A 21,804-nucleotide genomic window follows, 5' to 3' on the forward strand; every position below is an offset into this window, starting at 1 on the left:
GAGCTGGTTTTCTTCCTTTCCTTTAAATTCCTTCTACTTGAGAGTCCCACTTGGCAGGCACGAGAGTGAAAGTGGGGGACCCGGGAAACTCCCCTGAGCTCCTGTGGTGAGCAAATTCTAGCCAAGGCCTGAGGTCTGTGAGCCTTCAGGGTTTGGAAGGCTTTGCAGGTTCAATCAACTGGCCCACCAGCAAGTGTTTATTGCAGCAACCTCATGGAAGAACTGTTCCAAAGCGGCATAGTTACAGCCCTGCTCTAGTCGGGGGAGGAGGCAAGGAGGAAGACAGCCGTTGGCACAGGTGGCTTGAGAATTCTAGGGCACTGGCCCACCCTTGTTGTGCCCCAGCCTGTAACCCTTCTTGGGCTCTGCCTCTGCAGCTCACTAGGGCAGCATGAGCTGAGTTTCTCCCCTTATCCTATACCCACAGGTGGACTTATTGTTAAAGGCAATAACCGTGTTTGGACATATATATGATATTGGGAAAGCATTACTAATGCATGGTTTAAATAATTACCATGTGTAGCGATTTTTTTAAAAAGCAAAATCAGTGCTTCTTCTTATTAAAATGGTGCTTTGAGCTGTAAGAATGCTATTTTCAGATTCCCTCTTGCCTCTGCTGCACATTGCATTGTGAATTTGGCTTCAAGCAGACCAAGTCTTTTAGTCACAAGAGGGCACAACTACAAAAATGGGTTAGACCATGTTTTTCTTCTTCCTGTGACTGCAGAGATGAAGGGAATGAAGGTTAGCTCATGAATGGTATGGGGCTGGTGTTTTGGAGTATACTGGGGGTGGCAGCAGGGGCAACTATTTGGGAGTTAAAAGGTCCTGGGGCTGGATATAGAGATGGATTGTGGCAAAGGACTACTATGAGAAAATAGAAAAGGAGGCAAGCTGTAATTATGTTTATCAATCCTTTTGAATTTTGAAACTTCAATTTCCACAAAAGAGCTGATGGATGGATGTCAAGAAAAATGTCGTTGGGGACTTATTCCTTGTTGGAGTAATTAACACGTAAGTGAATGAAACACACTGTTCTTATCTGGTACCCGGTCTGTTTCTTTAGCTAAATCTTAGGCATTTAAACTTATGTTTAATTTAAACTTATATTTATTTAAAATGGCATGTGTCACACTGGAAAATATTCTTGTTAAAGAAATAAATCAAGCATTTAATATTTATAAAAATGGAATAGTCCCTTTATCCTAAAGGTGGAAACTGAAATCTAGATTGATACAGATGTAGTTACCATCACCCACGGTTTATGAAAGAGAATAGATTCATCCAGAGTCCCTGAAAGAAAGATTTATTCATTTCATCCTGGCCATACTTTTGTACCCACAGAGTCAAAGTGTGGGCTGGCCAACTAAATTTGTAATCACCAAGCAGATATAAGTACAAATTAAGGTTACAGAAGGAGATGATGCAAATTAATGGATCTCAGCTGTAAATGGATTTTTGCCTCAAATCTTTTTCTTCTTCTTTTCTGATGAAAAGCAATAAGGTTATTATATAAATTATTTCTGAAGAGACTTCTTGTTTTGGAAAAAAATCTAATTTATTGAGCTTGATTCTCCAACTTAATGGTTGGCGAACAAGCTTTACAGTGTACAGTTGGAGTGAAGACAAAAATTGGGAGGAGAGACCCAGGGCCTATACTAATTTCTAGCGAAGAATTTGGAAGGGTTATAGAGAGAAGTAGTTCCCTGGAACTTTTTTTCAAGATTGTTAGTGATGGAGAGGATAATTGTATAGACTGATTTTATTCTTTTCCTAAGTAAAGAGGTAACATTTTTTGATGTCCTGAATATGAGTAATTTACTGTACTTTAAGTAGATGGAAAGCTACATCTCATATGAAAAAAAAAAAAAAAACCCCTGACAAATGATTAGGAGTTAAACACATTTTCTACCAAAACAACGTTCTCTCTCATAAGAAAAAAAAAATCCCTGGTGGGTGTTTTGAATTCCACCTAAAAATAATAAGATGAAGAGAAAATTGAATACTACAAGAGACTAACGACATGTGTGGTACAGCTTAACATTTGGTTCTTTTGAGAGGCAAATTTAGTGTTCTGAAGGCTTCACATCTCATATGGCCATCTGATAGCTGGTGATGTGCTGTGTGGGGGTGTCTAGTTAAGACTGTTAGAGAAGGAACTGCTGCACCATTTCCAGATCTATTTGTGAGATGAGAGTTTCTTTCCCCCCTCTCTCTCCTAAGGAAGAAGAAATGGATAATTAATCTGGCTTTAACTATCCAACTTTAGTTTTGAAATATTGTTCTAAAGTATGGATCCCTTTTAGGCGTGTATCTTTTTCTAGGTGTGGTTTATCTCAAGACAGTCATTCAAGACTCTGCCCAGCTCTGGGTTTACAAGTGGCTATGTTCTAGAAGAAAATATTTGACCCTTCTGGTGCGGTTCTTAATAATACACACAAAACCTAGTGATTGGAATTAATCTGTTAAGCACATGAAGAGGTATTTCATGACTAGTCATTAGAGGAATTCAAATTAAAACTGCACAATGAGATACCACTATGAGCCATCAGTATTGATGAGGATGTGGAACAACCAGAATGCTTATATACTTCTGGTGGGAATGCAGTTTCTTATAAATTCAAACATATACTTATTGCATGACTTAGCAATTCCACTCCTAAGAATTTACCCAAGAAAACCTACAACATATGAGCACACAAAGACTTATATTTGCCTGTCCATGGCCATTTTATTCGTACTGCTTAAAACTGAAAGCAATCCAGATACTCATCAACTTTGGTATATCCGTACAATAGTACCCAGGAATAAGAATGGGTCAAGCACCGTGGCTCATGCCTGTAATCCCAGCACCTTGGGAAATGAGGGGAGAGGATTACTTGAGCCCAGGAGTTTGAGACCAGCCTGGGCAACATCATTAGGTCCCATCTTTACAAAAAAAAAAAAAAAAAAAAAAAAAAACCTGGGCATGGTGGCTGGCGTCTGTAGTCCCAGCCACTTGGGGGGCTGAGGTGGGAGGATTACTTCTGCCTAGGAGGTTGAGGCTTCAGTGAGCTGTGATTGTGCCACTGCACTCCAGCCTGGGTAACAGAGCAAAACTTTATCTCAAAAAAAGTTAAAAAAAATGAATTATTGATACAACAGTGTGGATAAATATCAAATGCATTATGGTAAGTGAAAGTAGCCAGACACGTATGATTCAACTTATATAAAATTCTAGAAAACATAAAACAATAGAGATAGACAGTGGTTTCCTGGGGTTAGGGAGTAGGGAGATGGAAGAGCAGGAAAATACTTTATGGGGTGATGGCAATTTTCTATGTCTTGATTATAGTGGTAGTTACATGATTGTAAACTTTGTCAAAATTCATCCAATTGTACTCTTAAAATTGGTGAATTTTATGTAAAATTGTAGCTCAATAAAGCTAGTTTAACAATATAGCCACTTGTAAACATAGCTACTTGTAAATCCTGAGCTTGGCAATTTCTTATAAAGTCAAACATGTACTTACCACATGACTTAGCAGTTCCACTTCTAGGAATTTACTCAAAAAAACATAAAACATATGACCATACAAAAATTTGTACTTGCCTATCCATAGCCATATTGACCAGTCAACGTGTATTTGTAGAGAGGCTAAATGTGCCAGCTTTGCTAGGTGCAATGGGATAAATGTTGTGTCCGTTTCTAAAAAGAAAGAGGTTATGGTCTGATTGAGGGGGAGAAAGATTTTCCCTCATGTTTCATTACAGAACAAGACCATGTATTAAAACATAACTTCACATATTCATAAATTCATTTATCCAAAATATATATTGAGACATGATTAAAGCCTAGCACTAAACAGGACGTAAGTGATTGCTGAAGATATATCTGTTGCTTGAAAAACTACAAAATTGAAAAATTTGGATGTTTCATGAAAATAATTCAAGGGTTTACAAAGTAGATCCTCCTTGAATTCACTGGCTATGTTAGGTTCAAATCACTGGGCTGTTTGTGATAATGAGAAAACACTGGCACTGACTGAACTCTTGATTTCAGTTTCATTCTTGAGCCAGAGAAATGGAATTCTCCCCTGATTGCAATTCTCCATGTAGCCTTCAAAGACTGTGGGCCCTCCCTGAAGGACAGCTCTTCTGGTTAGTGAGAGGATGAGTTAGAGGTATTTTCACTCTGTGTATATTCTTAGAACTTTATGGTTGGTTTTCAGTGTGATTATATAATCCCCATGCAAATGCCATCTGCCATATTTGGCACTTATAAAATATTTGAGATATTTATTCATTTTGCTTAAAAACAGATTTTGAGAAGTCAGATCTCCCCGTTTCTGAGAAGACAACTGTGTAGAGGGTGTGTACAAGTTCTTTCATGCATGACTGTGATAACTATTTTTATTCATGGCTTAGCCTATCAACTTGGTGTAAAATTTTTAAGTTTTTGTTTGCCATTTGGAACCAGAAATTATAAGATCAACTTTAAAGTTTGCCTGCTTTTTGTTTTCTCATTAGTATGAATTTTTACTGTTCTTTTTAAAGGCGGTTATACTTTTAGAATAATATGATGAAGGCTAACTTCTAGATTTGGGTGACTAAAATCTAAAAGGAAAAAAAAAAAAAGAAAAAGGGAAAAGACCAAAATCGATCACTATTTGGGTAAAAAGGAGACTAGTTTTCTCTAATAAAGCTGATTTCTGATTCATAAGCACTTAACTTAGAAATGATCTTTACATATAAGTCATTGACTCAATCAAAGAGTTGCTGCTGGCCCCTACCCACATCCTAATTTCTTCCTTCTATTCCTAGATTCCTGGGAAGGTGAGAAACAATAAACTATGAGGCTGGTGCAAAAGTGGTTGTGGTTTTTGCCATTAAAAGTCATGACAAAAACCTCAATTACCTTTGCACCAACCTGATATAACAATACATCTTGGGTATTTGGACCTGTGGGTTCAGAAGTAGAAGAAGAAATAAACAATGGTAACATCTGAGGGAATAGGATCCAGGAGAATTTCCAGGCCAGGCCCACCTCTCTGTGTGATGGATTCCTTAAATAAAAACAATGATTTCTTCTACATTCTCCAGAAAATTTTATTTCACTTTGTCTCCTAGTGATTGTAATTTTATCAATCAGTAGGAGATAAATAAAATTAATAGAATTTTGTCGATTTTATTAATCAGGACAATTAAAATTCTAATGACTCACAAGGGTTCTACTTAAAACCTTTAAGTAACTTTGAGGGGGTTGAGAAGTTGTTAGCTGAGCAGATATTGGACTAAAATAGTTCAGTTAGCTTTTATTTGACCTATTCCTACCTTCGGCCAATGGAAGCTTTTTAAAAATTTCAACATTTTAACATGAAAATTTTCAAATATACAGAAAAATCCAAAGAATTATGCAGTGAACAGACATATACATGTTATAGTTATGTATGAGTTTCCTGTTGCTCCTATACAAATTACCATGAATTTAGTGGCTTAAAAGAACACAAATGTATTATCTTACAATTCTGATGGTCCAAGGTCTAAAATGAGGCTTATAAAAAAATCGAGCTACTAGCAGGATGTGTTACTTCTGCAAATTCTAGGGGGATCTATTCCTTGCCTTTTCCAGCTTTTAGAAGATGTGCATATTACTTGGCTTGTGGTCACATCATTCTATGCTTCTGCAGTCATACCACTTTTTCTGCCTCTGGCCGTCTGCCAGGATCTTCCTTCTTTAAGGACCCTGAGATTACATTGGGCCCATTCTGATACTCTAGGATAATCTTTGCATTTTAGGATTCTTAATCTCATTGGTAAAATACCTCTTGTTGTGTAAGGTAACATATTCACAGGTTTTAGGGATTAGGGTGTGCACACATTTGGGGATCATTATTCAGCTTACTATAAGCTGCCTCCTATATTTTAACATTGGTATTTTTCTTTATTACATAGCTATCTCTTCATTCCTGTGTTTGGCTGTATCCCCACCCCAATCTCATCTTGAATTCCCACCTGTTGTGGGAGGAACCTGGGGGAAGATAATTGAATCATGGGGGCAGGTCTTTCCCATGCTGTTCTCGTGATAGTGAATAAGTCTCAAGAGATCTGATGGTTTTTTAAAAATGGGAATCTCCCTGCACAAGCTCTCTCTTTGCCTGCTGCCATCCATGTAAGATGTGACTTGCTCCCCCTTGCCTTCAGCCATGACTGTGAGGCCTTCCCAGCCATATGGAACTATAAGTCCAATAAACTTCTTTCTTTTGTAAATTGCTCAGTCTCTGGTATGTCTTTATCAGCAGCATGAAAATGGACTAATACACCATCCATTAATTCATTTTTTGGATGCATTTCAAAATAAATTGAAGACACCAGAACACTTTTCCTTATATATCTTAACACATATATCATTAACTAGAGTTTGATATTTGTTTATCGTTCAATTTTTACTTTTTTAATTTTAGAGACAGGGTCTTGCACTGTCACCCAGGCTGGAGTGTAGTGGTGGCAGCATAGCTCACTGTACAGACTCCTGGGCTCAAGTGATTCTTCTGCCTCAGCCTTCCAAGTAGCTGGGACTACAGGTGTGTGTCACCATGCCCAGCTAATTTTTAAACTTTTATAGAGATGGGCTCTTACTATGTTGCCCAGGCTGGTCTCAAACTCCTGGTCTCAAGCACTCTTCCTGCCCCATCCTCTCAAAGTGCTGGACTTACAGGCGTGAGCCACTGCATCTGACCCCATTATTTTTTTGAGGTAAATTTACATATCATGAATTGCACAAATCTTACTCATGCCCTTCAATGAGTTTTGACAAACGCGTACACTTGTGTAATACAAAGCGGGGCGCCGTGGCTCACACCTGTAATCCCAGCACTTTGGGAGGCTGAGGAGGGCGGATCATGAGGTCAGGAGATCGAGACCATCCTGGCTAACATGGTGAAACCCCGTCTCTACTAAAAATACAAAAAAATTAGACGGGTGTAGTGGCGGGCACCTGTAGTCCCAGCTACTTGGGAGGCTGAGGCAGGAGAATGGAGTGAAACTGGGAGGCGGAGCTTGCAGTGAGCCGAGATCATACCACTGTACTCCAGCCTGGGTGACAGAGCAAGACTCTGTCTCAAAAAAAAAAAAAAAAAAAAAAAAAAGATATGAAACATTACTCTCTCCCTGGAAAGTTCCCTCATTTTTTCTTAAGCAAATCTTGTCCTATTCCAAGTTTGGTATTTTTTCATTATAGGTAAATTGAATCTCTTCTAGAATGTTGTTACTAAGTTTAATGTTGTTGAAATTCGTCCCTGTTGTTGCATGTATCAGTAGTTCTTCCCTTTTGTTATTTAGTGTTGTATGTGTCCACTGTACTAATATAGTACAGGATGCTTAGCTATTGTCCTGTTAATGCACGCCAATTTTTGACTCATGAATAAAGCTGCTGTGAAACATTTTCTTGGAATTCTTTCTGTAAACTCAAGCCTTTTTTTTTTAATAGGAATGAATACTTCCTGACAGTTTTTTAAAAACTGGCTGTTCTAGAGATTATGATATATAACCTTAATTCCTTAATTTTTCATAGTGTATTCATATAGAGTTAAAATTGTACTATTTTATAAAAAATATAAGAACTATTCAGATTCTTTGTCCCTTTTACCCTCACCCTCCATCCTTTATTCTGTAGTTGTCATATGTATATTACATCTATGTGTCATAAACCACACAATAAATAGGATGTTAAATTTTTGCTTTAAGTGCTCATATGTCTTCTAAATAAATAGAAAATATAAATTTTTTAACCCATATTTTACCACTTCTCATACTACGAATTCTTTCCTAAAGATTCAAGTTTCAACTGGTCATTTCCTTCCAGTCTGAATAATTTTCTTTAACATTTCTTGTAGTGCAGGTATGATGGCAATGGGTTCACTAAGTTTTCGTGTATCTGAAAATGTTTTTATTTTTTCTTTATTCTTGAAGGATATTTTTCTTACATACGATTTCAAGTAGACAGATTTTTCTTCCTGCATCATAAAGATGTTGTTTCACTGTCCTTTGGTATTCATTCTTTTTTCTGATCAGAAGTCAATGGTCATTCATATTATTATTCTCCTGTATATAATGTGTTGTTTTTCTCTGGCTGCACTCAAGATTTTTTCTTTGTTTGATTTTAGCAGTTTGATTATAATGTGCCTAGCTGTATTTTTCTATTTATTTATTCTGTTTTGGTTTACTAGGCTTCTCTTTCTTTTCTTTTCTTTCTTTCTTTTTTTTTTTGGAGAGGGAGTCTCGCGCTGTCACCCAGGCTGGAGTGCAGTGGCACGATCTTAGCTCACTGCAACGTCTGCCTCCCAGGTTCACGCCATTCTCCTGCCTCAGCCTTCCGAGTAGCTGGGACTACAGGCGCCCGCCACCACACCTGGCTAATTTTTTGTATTTTTAGTAGAGACGGGGTTTCACTGTGTTAGCCAGGATCAGATCACAGGATCAGGTCTTGATCTGCTGATCTTGTGATCCGCCTGCCTTGGCCTCCCAAAAGTGCTGGGATTACAGGCGTGAGCCACAGCGCCCAGCCCTTACTAGGCTTCTTGAATCTGCAAATTTAATTTCTTTCCCCTAATTTGGGAAATTTTTGGTCATTATTGTTTCAAATATATATATATTTTTTGAGATGGAGTCTCACTCTGTTGTCCAGGCTGGCATACAGTGGCATGATTTGGCTCACAGCAACCTCCACCTCCTGAGTGATTCTCCTGCCTCAGCCTCCAGAGTAGTTGAGATTGCAGGCACCCACCACCATGCCTGGCTAATTTTTGTATTTTTGGCAGAGATGGGGTTTTGCCATGTTGGCCAGGCTGGTCTCGATCCCCTAACCTCAGGTGATCCACCTGCCTTGGCCTCCCAAAGTGCTGGGATTACAGGTGTGAGCCACTGTGCCCTGCTTTGTTTCAGATATTTTTTCTACCCCATTTTCTCTCTACTTTCCTTCTAGAATTCCAATTATACATATGTTACATCTTTTGATATTGTCCTTTTTGTTTTTGAGGCAGGGTCTTGCTCTGTTGTCCAGGCTAGAGTATAGTGGCGTGTTCACAGCTCACTGCAGAATTGACCTTCTGGGCTCAAGTGATCCTCCCACCTTAGCCTTCTGAGTAGCTGGGGTTACAGGTGTGTACCACCACACCTGGATAATTTTTGTATTTTTTTGTAGAGACTGGATTTTGCTGTGTTGCTTGGGCTGGTCTGGAACTCCTAGGCTCAAGCAATCTGTCTGCCTTAGCCTCCCAAAGTGCTGAGATTGCAGGTGTGAGCGAATGCTGATACTCTCCTTTTTTCTTTTGAGATGGAGTCTCACTCTGTCGCCCAGGCTGGAGTATAGTGGCGCATGTTGGCTCACCGCAAGCTCCGCCTCCCGGGTTCATGCCATTCTTCTGCCTCAGCCTCCCGAGTAGCTGGAACTACAGGCGCCCGCCACCATGCCTGGCTAATTTTTTGTATTTTTAGTAGAGACGGGGTTTCACCATGTTAGCCAGGATGGTCTTGATCTCCTGACCTCGTGATCCACCCGCCTTGGCCTCTCAAAGTGCTGGGATTACAGGTGTGAGCCACTGTGTCTGGCCAATACTCTCCTTTTTAAAAAACAATTATTCCCCGTTTTTCAGATTCAATAATTTGTATTGATTTTTTTTTCAAGTTCACAGGTGCTCTATTTTGTTATCTTGTTTTCTGTCAAATTTATCTAGTCAATTTTTAAATTTCAGATGTTCTTTTTTTAGTACTAGAATTTCAATCATTTAATAGTTTCTATATAATGAAATTATCTATTTGTGTCTTCATTATGAGCTAGTTTTTCTTTTCATTCTTAAGTTATAGAAACTGCTTTAAAATCCTTACCTGCTAAATCTAACATTTGGGCCATCGTGGGGTTAGTCACTATTGATTGCCTTTTCTTTTGAGTATAGGTCACATTTTCCTGTATCAATATATGATTAGCAATTTTGGATTGTGTTCTGTATGTATATTGTAAGAAATATGTTGTTGAGGCTCTGAATTCTGTTATGTTCCTCTGAAGAGTACTGATTTTTTTGCTTGTTTGTTTCAGCAGCATTAGCTGGGCTCAGACTCAAACTCTTTTTCCTTTGAGGTAGGCAGGAGATGAAATATCTATTCAGATCTTTTAGCCCCAGCTGGGCTTCTTGGGGTCTGCTGTGTACTATGCATAGTTTAGGGATGAGCCAGAGATTTGGGCTTAGTTTATGTGAAAAATTTAGCACTCTCCTTGGTCACCCCCTTTCCAGGATTACCCCTCTGGCGTTCCAGCTGCGGTGGTCACACCACTGTCTACTCATTATCCAAGCTAAAAGACTGCTGATTTTCGATCCCAGTTTTAGCTGTCTGGCCTAGTGTTGACTGAGTCCGGAGACAAAGAACTATAAAAGCACTCAGCATTCTCCTAAGCAAGACTCCCTCTACCCTCCTCCATTTTCTCACTGCTTTGGTGACTTTTTAGGGCCTTAGGGTTAATTTTTATATTTTTAAAAGAGTTTATAGTTGTTTTCTATGAGAGGGTTAGTCTGGTGGGAACATCTCCTCTATTCTTTCAATGGAGCTCTGATTTAAGCAGATAAAGATGAGTTTTAAGCACTGGGTGGAGAGAGTATAGGCCTGAGAGTTAATTTCATGAAGTACTGGGAATGTAGTTCAAAAAGTGAGATTGAGAAATGTCAAACCTAAATGTTTATTACTTCAGAATTTTGTTTCAGGCCAACATATTTCACTACCTCTACCTTCTACTTTTTCTCTATGTCTATCTTTTTCACTTCCTCCTCTTTCCCTGTATATCATGTCACCTACCTCATTTTAGGGCCCAGACCTTAGAAAAGCTAGTGTCTGGGCTACTCTGCAAGAATGCTAAGGACTAAATAAGCATTTCTAGGCTACTTAGGGAATGTAACCACCACCTGTGAATTTGGGTTCTGAACATTTAGAAGCCAGCCTCTGAATAAAGCTTGCCCATACTTCAACATGCAACTTCTTCTAAGTTTCAGTCCAGTGCCAGGGGTTTGTTCTGTGTTCCATCCCCTTCTTTTACCAGTAGCTCCTGAGAGGTTATCTCTGCTAGGCCCCTAGGATATAACTGCTGTACTTGGTTGCTAACTTGTAAAACACATGACTTTTCAGTTCTCTTTTTAAAATGAACACTCTGTTGTAAAGTCCTATGCCTCTGTTTGTTTCTCTGCCTATGGTACAACCAAGTAGACCATTGCAACTGAGTTAGTTTTTTTCTCATGTTACTAACAGTGGAGTACAGAACAGTTGGGTTAGGGATGGTCCATGCTGTTGTTTTAGCCAATCAAGTCACCCCAGCCTTTCAGCAGACAGTCGGCGTGTCTGCCACAATGACAGAAAATTGACGATAGAAAGGCCACTTAGGTAGAATGGAGAGACGTGATCTTAAATTCTATTAGACATTCTTCTAGGAAGAAATGACTCAAATTTTGCAGCTGGAAAATTGAGAGTGGGGGGAGCTTAAAATTTCTTTATCATTATTATGTTAGAGGGCAGACTTTGAAAGCTTACAACTTCTACTCAGAACACTTAGTTTCTTAAATCTTCTCTTACTTACTCATACACTCTTTGGGATATGCATTGAAAACAGATTCAGTATACTGGAAAAAAAATCAGCTCTGAAAAAACACCTAACTCACAAAACAGCTACATTAAGAGTTTAGTGTTCACAGCACTAAAGGGTTATTTGTTTTTATAAAATGGTTCTCTGAAGTTTTCCCTAAAAATACCAAATTCCCTTGGTGCCTTTAAAGTGAGAATCACATTACAAAAATCCTATTTAACAGAACATTCTGGGAACATACAAGGTGTGATTGTAAAAGATTATGGCTGATTTGAAGAAAAATTCCAGGACTTATACATTCAAAGGAGTGGTGTTCCCTTCAAAGTAATCACCATGTGAGTCTTTACACTTACCTCATTGAAAATGAGGATGACAGTGTCTGCCTCACTGTATTGCCCTAGAGGTTTACACGAGATAGCTAAGAAAATGCATGGGTGCAGTAAATGCTCAAGAAAAGAGTAGGTTTTGTCTTCAATTCCAAGGAAACTACAATTACTCATTCATCACTAGAACTCCAATGTGAAAACTATTCTGTGTGTTCCAATGAATCTTTATTTCTGGTCTGTGGGATGAATTTGGAGTCAACCATGGAGAGTAAGGTGGTGGGCTAATGGACTCTGTGTGTGTGTGTGTGTGTGTGTGTGTGTTGTGGGGGTGTGCATGCCACAATTTGTTTTCTAATTTTTATGAGCTCTTAAATTACTGATCTCATAGGATGTGTGTGTGTGTGTGTGTGTGTGTCTTGTAGACAAAGTAACAAATGTAAGAAGCCATGTTTGTTCATTTCTGCTTGCCAGCATAATTTCCCAAACCCCCTGACTTGGTGACAACCTGCAGCTCTCTGGAAAGATGCTTTGAAGACAAAATGGGGTAAGGCATGTGCTTCCCATGTCTCTTGCCTGAGTCACTACTTAGCTTTGCCTTTTCCTACACAGAAAATAATGTCCAACAGGGTTGGTGACTACGCTTCTGTAATCTGTGACCAGATATACTCTCACACTGAAGCCTTGATATGATCCTTACTTCGACGTAACTTCTGAACAAGTTGGAGATGAATTTGCACATTCAGAACCTCCACCACCTGTATGTAAGCAATGGGCTGAAACACTGCCTTGGTGGTCTGGCAGGACTGTTCCGTGGCTGGAGGCCTTGATTTACAGTCTTATCGTCTTCCATAAGACTTTTGAATGAAAATAACTTTAATTCTTTAAAAGCTTGACATTTTGTTCCTTTCGCCAACAGTGTGTATGTAAGTATAAATATGTATATAAAACATATAACATAATTGTATGTATTATTTATGTATTTAATTTGGCAGGGTGGTGGGGTGGAGGTGAAATAAGTGCTGTGTGTCTGCAGCACGGGATATAAACTCAAATGCCCAGAGCAGTGGATCTCAATCTTTGCCATATATTCAATGGCCCAGTAAACTTTTAAAAATGCTGATCTCCTGCCACACCCTATGCCAATTAATACAGAACCCGTAGGAGGAGACGTCAGTCATTTTTAAAGCTCGCCAGGTAATACCAATGTGCAGCTAAGTCCCAGAGCAGGAACCCAGGCGGTCTTCAGCTACCGATGCCTCTTAGAATCACCTCAAGAGCTCTCAAAACTTACTGGTGTCTGGACCCCACCCTTCAGAGATTCTGATTCACTTATCTGGGGTGGAGCCTGGGGTATGGTTTGGGGTATTCAGAAAGTTCTCCAGCTGTTTCCAGTGTGTAGCTGTGAACCCCAAAAATTTGAGACAGGTCTCAGTTAATTTAGAAATTTATTTTGCCAAGGTTGAGGACGTGCACCCATGACACAGCCTCAGGAGGTTCTGATGACGTAGCTTGGTTTTATACATTTTAGGGATATATGAGACATCAATCCACATATACAAAATGAAAATGGATTCAGTCTGGAAAGGCAGGACAACTCAAAGCAAAACCAGGAGAATTCCAAGCAACTTGAAGCAACTCGAAGTAGGAAGGGGGCTTCCAGGTCACAGGTAGATGAGAGATAAACGGTTGCGGTTGCGTTCTTTTGAGTTTCTGATTAGCCTTTCCAAAGGAGGCAATCACATATGCATTTATTTCAGCAGAGGGATGGCTTTGAATAGAATGCGAGGCAGGTTTGCCCTCTGCAATTCCCAGCTTGAATTTTCCCTTTAGCTTAGTGATTTTGGGGGCCCAGGATATTTTCCTTTCACATAGCCAAGTCTGGGAACTGGTGGCTTCAGGTGCCCAGCTGATAAGGGAGAGGGATGAAGAGGGCATAGGGGGTGGCCACACAAAATGGGAGAGCATCTTCTCTAAGGGGGCAGCTGCTGTGCAGATTTCTGTGGGGATGCGGGCCCACTGTCACCAGCCCTTCTATTTTTCAAATGACACTGGAAGTCTGGGTATTTACGTAGAAATATCTAACTTTTAAATTGTGATAAAATATACATAACATACAATTTACCATTTAAACCGTCTTTAAGTGTACCTTAAATACATTCACATTGCTGTGTAACCATCACTACCATCCATCTCCAGAACTTTTTCATCTTCCCGAAAGAAAAATCCAAGCTGTTAAACAGTAACTTCCCACTCCTGGTAACCAATGTTCTATTTTATGTCTTTATGAATTTGACTACTCTAGGTCCCTCGTGTAGGTGGAATCATATAGTATTTGCCCTTTTGTGACTGGCTTGTTTCACTTAGCATCATGTTTACAAGGTTCATTCACGTTGCAGCATGTATCAGAATTTCCTTCCTTTTTAAAACTGAATAATATTTCACTTATGAATGTATGCGCTACATTTTGTTTATCCATTTATCTGTTGAGGAACACATGGATTGCTTCCACCTTTTGGCTATTGTAAATGATGCTGCTATGGAAATGGGTGTACAAATATGTTTGACTGACCTGTTTTCAATTCTTTTGGGTACATACCTAGGAGAATTGCTGGAGCACATGGTAATTCTATGTTTAGGAACCACCATACTGAGCTTTCTAATTTTTAAATGTTTGTAATTAATTCCAACTGAAGCAGCAACAACAACAACAAACATACCCATTCTGCTAGACTGGCCTTGTGATCTCCAGACTGGCATTTTCCAGAACAGTCCGTAAGTCCACAGGTTCCTTTTCTCTGGGTCTCAGTTTCTTCATCTATAAAATGAGGAGACTGGACTATATCTTTCCTGCTTCTGTTTTGTTCAAACAGTCCAAGGTGTTGGAGTCAGTATTCTAAATTGATTGTAGTTCTTATTCTTGCATGTGGAGCCTGAGTCTCAAGACCAGCATTCAGTATCCTGGGGCTCAAATCTCCAAAGCCCACATGATCCTGACTGTCTGGATAAGATAGGGGAAATCAGACCAGACACATGTTTGGGTCCGATCTGACACAAGTAAAATCTAAATCAGCCAAGATATAACCTGCTTGTGCTAGCCACAGAGCAGTCAGCGTGCCCTTTTAAGGAAAGAATAATCTATTTTCCAGCCCCAACAAACTTCAACCACATTTGAGCAGAAAAGATCACATTTCCAAGCTGTAGGTAAGACTGCTGAGGTTGTAATATGATTCTTTGTATGTTTGTGACACTCTCTTAGCGGGAGCTCTTTGTTGGCTTTTTAGAAGAAGATGTAGGTCCAGACTTTTGAAAGTTTGTTTGCTTATTTTTATGAGCCCCTTAAATTACTAACCTCTCAGGACTAAAGCACATAGCAGACAGCTGCTCCCAGAATCCTGTGGGTCCTCCCAACTCTTAGGCAGATTTTACCTCTTCATGTTTTTGTACCAAAAGGACTTTGGTTTGTGTTTTATTACTATTTAAACAGGTATAACAGCTTCTTCAAACACTTTTTTCTCTCTTTTCTTATTTTTGACTCTGATGTTTTTCATAACATACTCACTGAAAGGAAACCAATGTTTTTCATCCCTTTGAAAAAAAATTCATCAACTATTTATTGAGTCATGTCAGGGTGAGATGGAGCATGGGCCCGTCTTAGGGGCCTGCTGGTTCCTCCCCAGGCATGAAAATGAAGAAGTACCTGGAGTTCCTTTAAGGGAAATTCCAGGCATCTAGCTAGCCCTGAGAAGTTAGTGAGTGACTTCATAAGAAAGAAAGTAATAATAGCTTAAAACAATAGCCAAAGAAGTTAGAGTCAGGAGATGTTTGGTCCCCTGTAGAAACTAAAGATAACATCTTAGTTAGTCCTTGGGTTGTTTCTCAGAAACCCAGACCCCCACCTAGTGAATCCACTGGCACACAGACCTCAGATAAGGGAGAAGTGAGGACTGAGTTCTGAGCACCATTCTTTGTCCTAAATTTCTTCCAGAGGGGCCTGGAGGAAGTCACATCCATGGGCCAGATCTAACATTCTTTTCTGCTGACTCCAAGCATCTAACAAAAGCTTCCTTTCCTTAGCCAATGAGAAAATCTTTGAATCTACCTATGACCTGTAAGCCCCTGCTTCAAGATATCACACACCCTTTTAGGACAAACCCATGTATAACCTCATGTATTGATTTATAATTTTGCCTGTAACTTCTGCTTCCCTGAAATTTACCCCTGACTTTAAAAACCCTTGCTTACAAGCCAAGCTTGTCCAACCCACAGCCTGTGGGTCGCATGTGGCCCAGGATGGCTTTGAATGCAGACCAATAAAAATTTGTAAGCTTTCCTAAAACATGATGAGATATTTTTGTGATTTATTTATTTATTTATTTTTTTAACTCATCAGCTATCATTAGAGTTAGTGTATTTTGTGTGTGGCCAAAGATAATTCTTACAATGTGGCCCAGGGAAGCCAAAAGATTGGGCACCCCTGTTATAAGCCCTTGTGGAGGTGGATCTTAAGCATGAACTGCCTAGTTCTCTTACATAATGCCCCATAAACAAACACCTCCCTTTCTCTTTCCTTTTCTGCAAAATCTCAGGTGTAAATGTTTGGCCTTACTGCACTGGGTGAGCAGGCCTCAGTGTGGTTTGGTAACAAAGGTTTTATGCCATTTGTGATTCATCTCAACAAATGTTTTTGGTTTCTGTTCATTAGGGAGGAGACGATGCTGGGGTGAGAAAGCATGGGATGTGGGGACAGGCCGGTCTGGCCCACTCACCAGCTCTGCCATTTACTTGGTCTGTGACTTTGGACAAATGCCTCCTTTGGTTGAGCATTTGTAAAATAGGGACTGTCTATCATCTAGGGTTGTAACAAAGATTAATAATGTATGCATAGTACTGGAGGAGGGATGTGGCATGTAAGTATTCAATAAGTGGAAGCCATTATTAATAATCTCTGACCCCTTTCAGATAGGGACAGGATGCAGGGAAATTCTGGGCAGAAAAGGGTGAGTCCCTGGCAAGGGCCCTACCCTCAAGCTGAAAAGCCTGATACTGTAGCCCAAAGTGAGAACTTACATCCCTGTTTTCCCACTCAAATGTTGCCTTTTCCAAAACTACCCATGGCCTGCCCTGCCCTCCGTCCTATGCCCATAAAAACCCCAGGCTCAGCCAGCAGAGAGGAGAAGCAGCTGGATGCAGGAGACTGTTGGAGACTGTCAGAGACTACGGTTGGATGTCAGATAGAAGCGGCTTGACTTCAGAGGGACAGCTTGATGTCGTAACTTCGGAGATTACCTTTCCCACTCTGTCCCTTTTTCAGCTCACCTTCCAGCTGAGCGCCACCTTCATCGGCAATAAAATTCCCTGCATTGCCCATCTCCAATTCATTTGTGCAACCTCATTCCTCCTGGATGCTGGATAAGAACTCAGGTGCCACAAATGTGGGTGCAAAAGGCTGTCACACTGATCCTCCACTGAGCTGTTCACACTTAAGTTGTTTGCAGATGGCAAAGGTAAAAGGGCACTGTAACACTCCTTCTGGGGCCTTAGGGGTCACAGGCACCCCACTAGACACTGCTGTGGGGCCCACATAGTTTTGCTCCTGCTGGCACCCAAAAACACTTGCCCTGGCTCCTGCACCCATTCACCTGTGCTTCTCCTCCTCCCACGAGGGGTGGAACACAGTGGGACCAAGCGAGTAGAGTCCACCCCTGCCGGCACCAAAGCAGTGGCTAGTTCTAGTGCCTGTGCTCTCCAGTTCCCACTTGTGAAGGGGTCAGGGAAATATCCACTTCATTTCTGGGCATTGAGAAAGAAACACAAGGGGCTGGGAATTGGAGACTTGGGTTGTTTCTGTTCCTAATTAGCTGTGATCTTGGGCAAGGGAAAAACTTGCTGGGGGTCAAGGTCTGCATCATTTATTTAACAAGCACATAGTAGTTGCCTACCAGTAGGCAGATCTTGCAGTAGGAGTTGAGAATAGGAAGATGAATAGGATGTGGCCAGCTCTAAGGAGCTCACCAGTTAGTTGAAGAAGACCGATACTCCAAGGTGGTGGATAGGCATTAGAAGGGCTGGATGAAACTTTAGTTAGAGCATCAGGGACTCAGCAGTACAAAGGTGCATTAACATTTGCCTTGAGTTACAACAGTTTTAGGTAGAGGCAATTATGGGGCTCTGGTGAGCTTTAGAGGTCTTGGTTACCATGATCTAATTGGAATTACCTTCTGTGTGCAGGGAGTACTTTACTAACCCCTGTAGTGAGGCAGAGACCCCCTCCCTGGGCATCAAAGTAGAAAATTAGGTTTTGTATAAACCATTATATATAAACTTCTTGTTGACTGGCTCTGACAAGAAAGCCATAGTAAGCCCCCAGTGCTTTGTTATTTGCTTTGCAGCAACTTTGCCACCAAGAGTGACCGGCAGGGTGTCTGTGTTTTACTTCAACTCCTAGTTGAAAGAAAATCATTCTTTGTTAATCGCTGTATTGTAATTGTGAAACACCATGTTTGAGGAAGAGTTTCAAGGCAGAAATAGCCTTGAGGTCTAGTTCCCTTGTTTTTTAATTTGGAATGAAGGAAATGCTCTCATCTGAATTCCCCTATAGCCTACAGGCAGTGGCATTCTAAGCAGCCTGCGCACAAAAAAAATCATATTTTAAGAGTCTTTTTTCTCTCACTCCATTTACCTCTGTTCTATTCAGGAGAATGAAAAAATGGGAATCTTTATTTTTTAAAAAATGCCTTAAAAAATAACATCAAAACGTCAGTCTTTGCCATTTTCCACTGCCTGGGGAATTGGCACATGTCTTCAATGCTAAAAGAATGTACTTTTCATGTTGCTTTGCATTGCAAATGAGCTTCATTCTTGGAAGACCTGACAGAGTAGGGGTGGCACCTTCACCATTTGGTTTCCTGATGCCCAGAGCGATATGGGGATTCATGAAGTCCAGTGTGGCTGGTGGATAAGATACTGGCTGCCAGAAAGTGGTAGCTCTGGCTCCTTGGTCAATTCTGAGACTCTTCTAGACCTCTGTGCTCATCACACATGCAGGAAGTAAGGATCCAGGATCAGCATGGGGGCTGGCACCACCCCTTCTAAATGTAGGCATGGAAACTACAAGGCAGGAAAGTTTCCGAGAGACAGAGACTATGAAACTTACTTTGAAATCATCCATAGTGATTGAAATACAAAAAAAGCACATTGGTTTTTTGAATCATTTTCAAGTTATTTAGTTCCCAAATGCCACTCCTCCATGGATCCTCTTCTGAATTCCCATTGTCTGTTCCTCCTCACCCTTGATCTTGAACTTTCCCCTTCCAAGTCCTAGAACCCTTGTGAAACTGCCTTTGCAAAAATTTTAACAGTGAGAAAATTATCACGGTAAAAGAGATCTAATATAACCAATCCCCATCTTACTTTTAACCTCCAAACTGCTCTTAATCATTCCTGGGCTTAGGCCAAGCTAACTTTGGGAGCTACTTAGTTTATAATTTGAATGATAATAGCCCTTCCCCAAAACTAAACTACCTTTGTAAAGCTAATGAAAGACCGCCAGGTTAGGAGAATGAGGAGTCTTACCAGCCATTATTCCAAAGGTCACAAGATTTGTAACATCCCCAATTACTCCTGAAGATAACATGACTGTTGTAGAACCTAAGATTGGCCTTTTGAGATGTCTTTTCAGGTTTTTGCATTTCTGGTGACCAATGGCTCTAACCCGGAACCACCAACCAGTCCTTTGTCCCCACCCGAAGTCAATTCCCTGGTCTGCCAAACTATTCTTGAAAAACACTAGCCTCTGAATTTTCAGGGAGATTGATTTGAGTAACGACTGTCTCCCAAGTGGCATGGCTGGCCTTGTGTCAGTTAAACTTTTCCTTTATTGCAATGTCACGGTCTCAGTGAATTGCTTTTGTCTGTGAGATGGGCAGGAAGAACCCATAGGTGGTTACACTTGTGCTTCCTTTGAGGGCCTGACCTCCAGCTTGGGAGGAGCAGCTGGGCCCCAGGGTCCCTGCGGGGAACTGAGCTAGGCCCTCTGGTTGGGTTAGTGAATGTGTTAGGCAGCCCCCAGTCCTCGGCTGCCTTTGTATACATCTCTACACATCTTGCTTTCCCATTCCTTCCTTTAACATTTTTCCCCTTAGTGTCCTAGCAACTGTCATGTCTACATATTAACCTGAGAAAAATGTTGAAAAGGCACCGCTCTTACAGCCTGTGCTCCAGCTCCCCTGCTTCATCCCAGCCCGTCCTCTGCTTCCTCTGCCTTATGGTACAGTCATTAGTCGCTCCTCCAATTCCCCACTCGGCTGGCTTAGCTGCCTCTCTGCATGCCCCATTCCCATCTTTCTGTGTGCTCTGGTCCTCTCTCTGTCCTCCACTAGACCATAAGCTTCTTGAGCAAAGGGGTTGTCCCTTTCCACTGTGTAGTCCTGGCACCTCCAGCACAGTTAGGGTGCACGTAGTAGGCATTCAGCAAACGCTTGCTGCATTAGGTTGCCCATATGGTTCACATTTTCTAGGAATGTCTGTTTGTTCTGATTATCTGCCAGCCAAGTATACTCTTGGGTAGAAAAAGGGAAATGGACTAAAAGATGTGGTTCAAGGAGTAGTCAACAGCCTGCTCATAATTACTAGTGGGAATGGAATAAGCATAAACTTTCTTGCATAACTAATCAATATCTTAATATATCTCCATTAGCAAAGGTGTATTTTATGTTATTGATATTAAATATCTACCTATTGTGTCAAAAAGGTTTCAGGGTAATTGTTATTGATGGTTAAAATCTTGTCGGCTGCTGACCGTAGAATTTTTTTTTTTAATGGATGATGATTGGCTGAGATTTATTTTTCCTGTATTGCTATAAGCCAGATTCTCCATTAAGCTATAAAATATTATGATACACTTGAAGCAATGTAATGTGATCCAAACACACAGTTATAACTCATTTCATTATTAGTAACATGTGCCAAGACATTAGCATAGCAGTTAACTGGGATAAGAGTGGTGCTCAGGAATATTTTTTAACAATCCAGTTGCATTAGTGCCAGCTATAGTTTAACCATCAGATGGTTATAATCACATGCATAATGATAATTGAGCAATAGAATGCTGACATGAAGTTTTGAGGCAGAATCTCTGTTTTTAGCTTTAAATACAAAAATCCAATCCAGAGAACAGTGTGATATCTACCAGCATTTGGTAGATTTCAGTTTGTTAGAAGAGGCTCCGGTTCCCTTTGTCCTCTGTGGTTGGTACCTGAGTTGTAGCTATTTAGAGATGGATTTCTGGAACAGTCTAAATCTTCTGTGCTGTTCTCATATTTCCCTGTACTATCCCCGAGGTATGAAACCACATCATCCAGCCTACCCTTTATACCCAAATGTGGTTCAGAAATCCACTTTGTCTGAGCTGTTGTCCAGATTTTTGTTGCAGGCACTTAACACTTCTCCCATGGAAAGCTGCTGGGATAGAGTATATGAATGGCCCCAATCCTTCATCCTCGCCCTGGTTACATCGTTTACAATGTAACTTTGCAGTTCCTGCCACTAAAGAGGAGTGATGTCTCCTTGCCCTTTGACTTTGGATTTGGCCATGTGACTTGCTTTGGGCTGTTAGATGTCACATGACTTATTCTTCACTTCCAGACTTTCCCCACCTGGTGTTCCACTTGTGCTAAATCGTGTGCCTTCCTAGAATACATCACACACCTTTGCATCACATATTTCCTATTAATAGTTCTACAATATTCTCTCATGCATCTCCACATCCACCACACCCCGAGGGCACCACACTTTCAGGGCACTGCTGACTCATTCTTCAGTCAACACACAGTCAAGAATCATCTTCTCCCAAAAGCTCCTGCCCCCTCACCTCCCATG

At 40.6% G+C, this 21,804-nt stretch overlaps 1 long non-coding RNA gene across 1 annotated transcript in view; it reads left to right on the forward strand.

Moving 5' to 3' along the window:
- Positions 1-726: 726 nt before the first annotated feature.
- The window catches only part of LOC129031645 (uncharacterized), a 70,128-nt gene continuing 49,050 nt past the window's right edge, over positions 727-21,804 (forward strand). Inside the window, exon 1 of the long non-coding RNA XR_008501080.2 lies at positions 727-1,014. This is a non-coding gene — a long non-coding RNA (uncharacterized LOC129031645). The remainder of the gene's footprint in view (positions 1,015-21,804) is intronic.

The sequence above is a fragment of the Pongo pygmaeus genome, chromosome 11 (assembly GCF_028885625.2).
Source record: "Pongo pygmaeus isolate AG05252 chromosome 11, NHGRI_mPonPyg2-v2.0_pri, whole genome shotgun sequence".
NCBI lineage: Eukaryota > Metazoa > Chordata > Mammalia > Primates > Hominidae > Pongo > Pongo pygmaeus.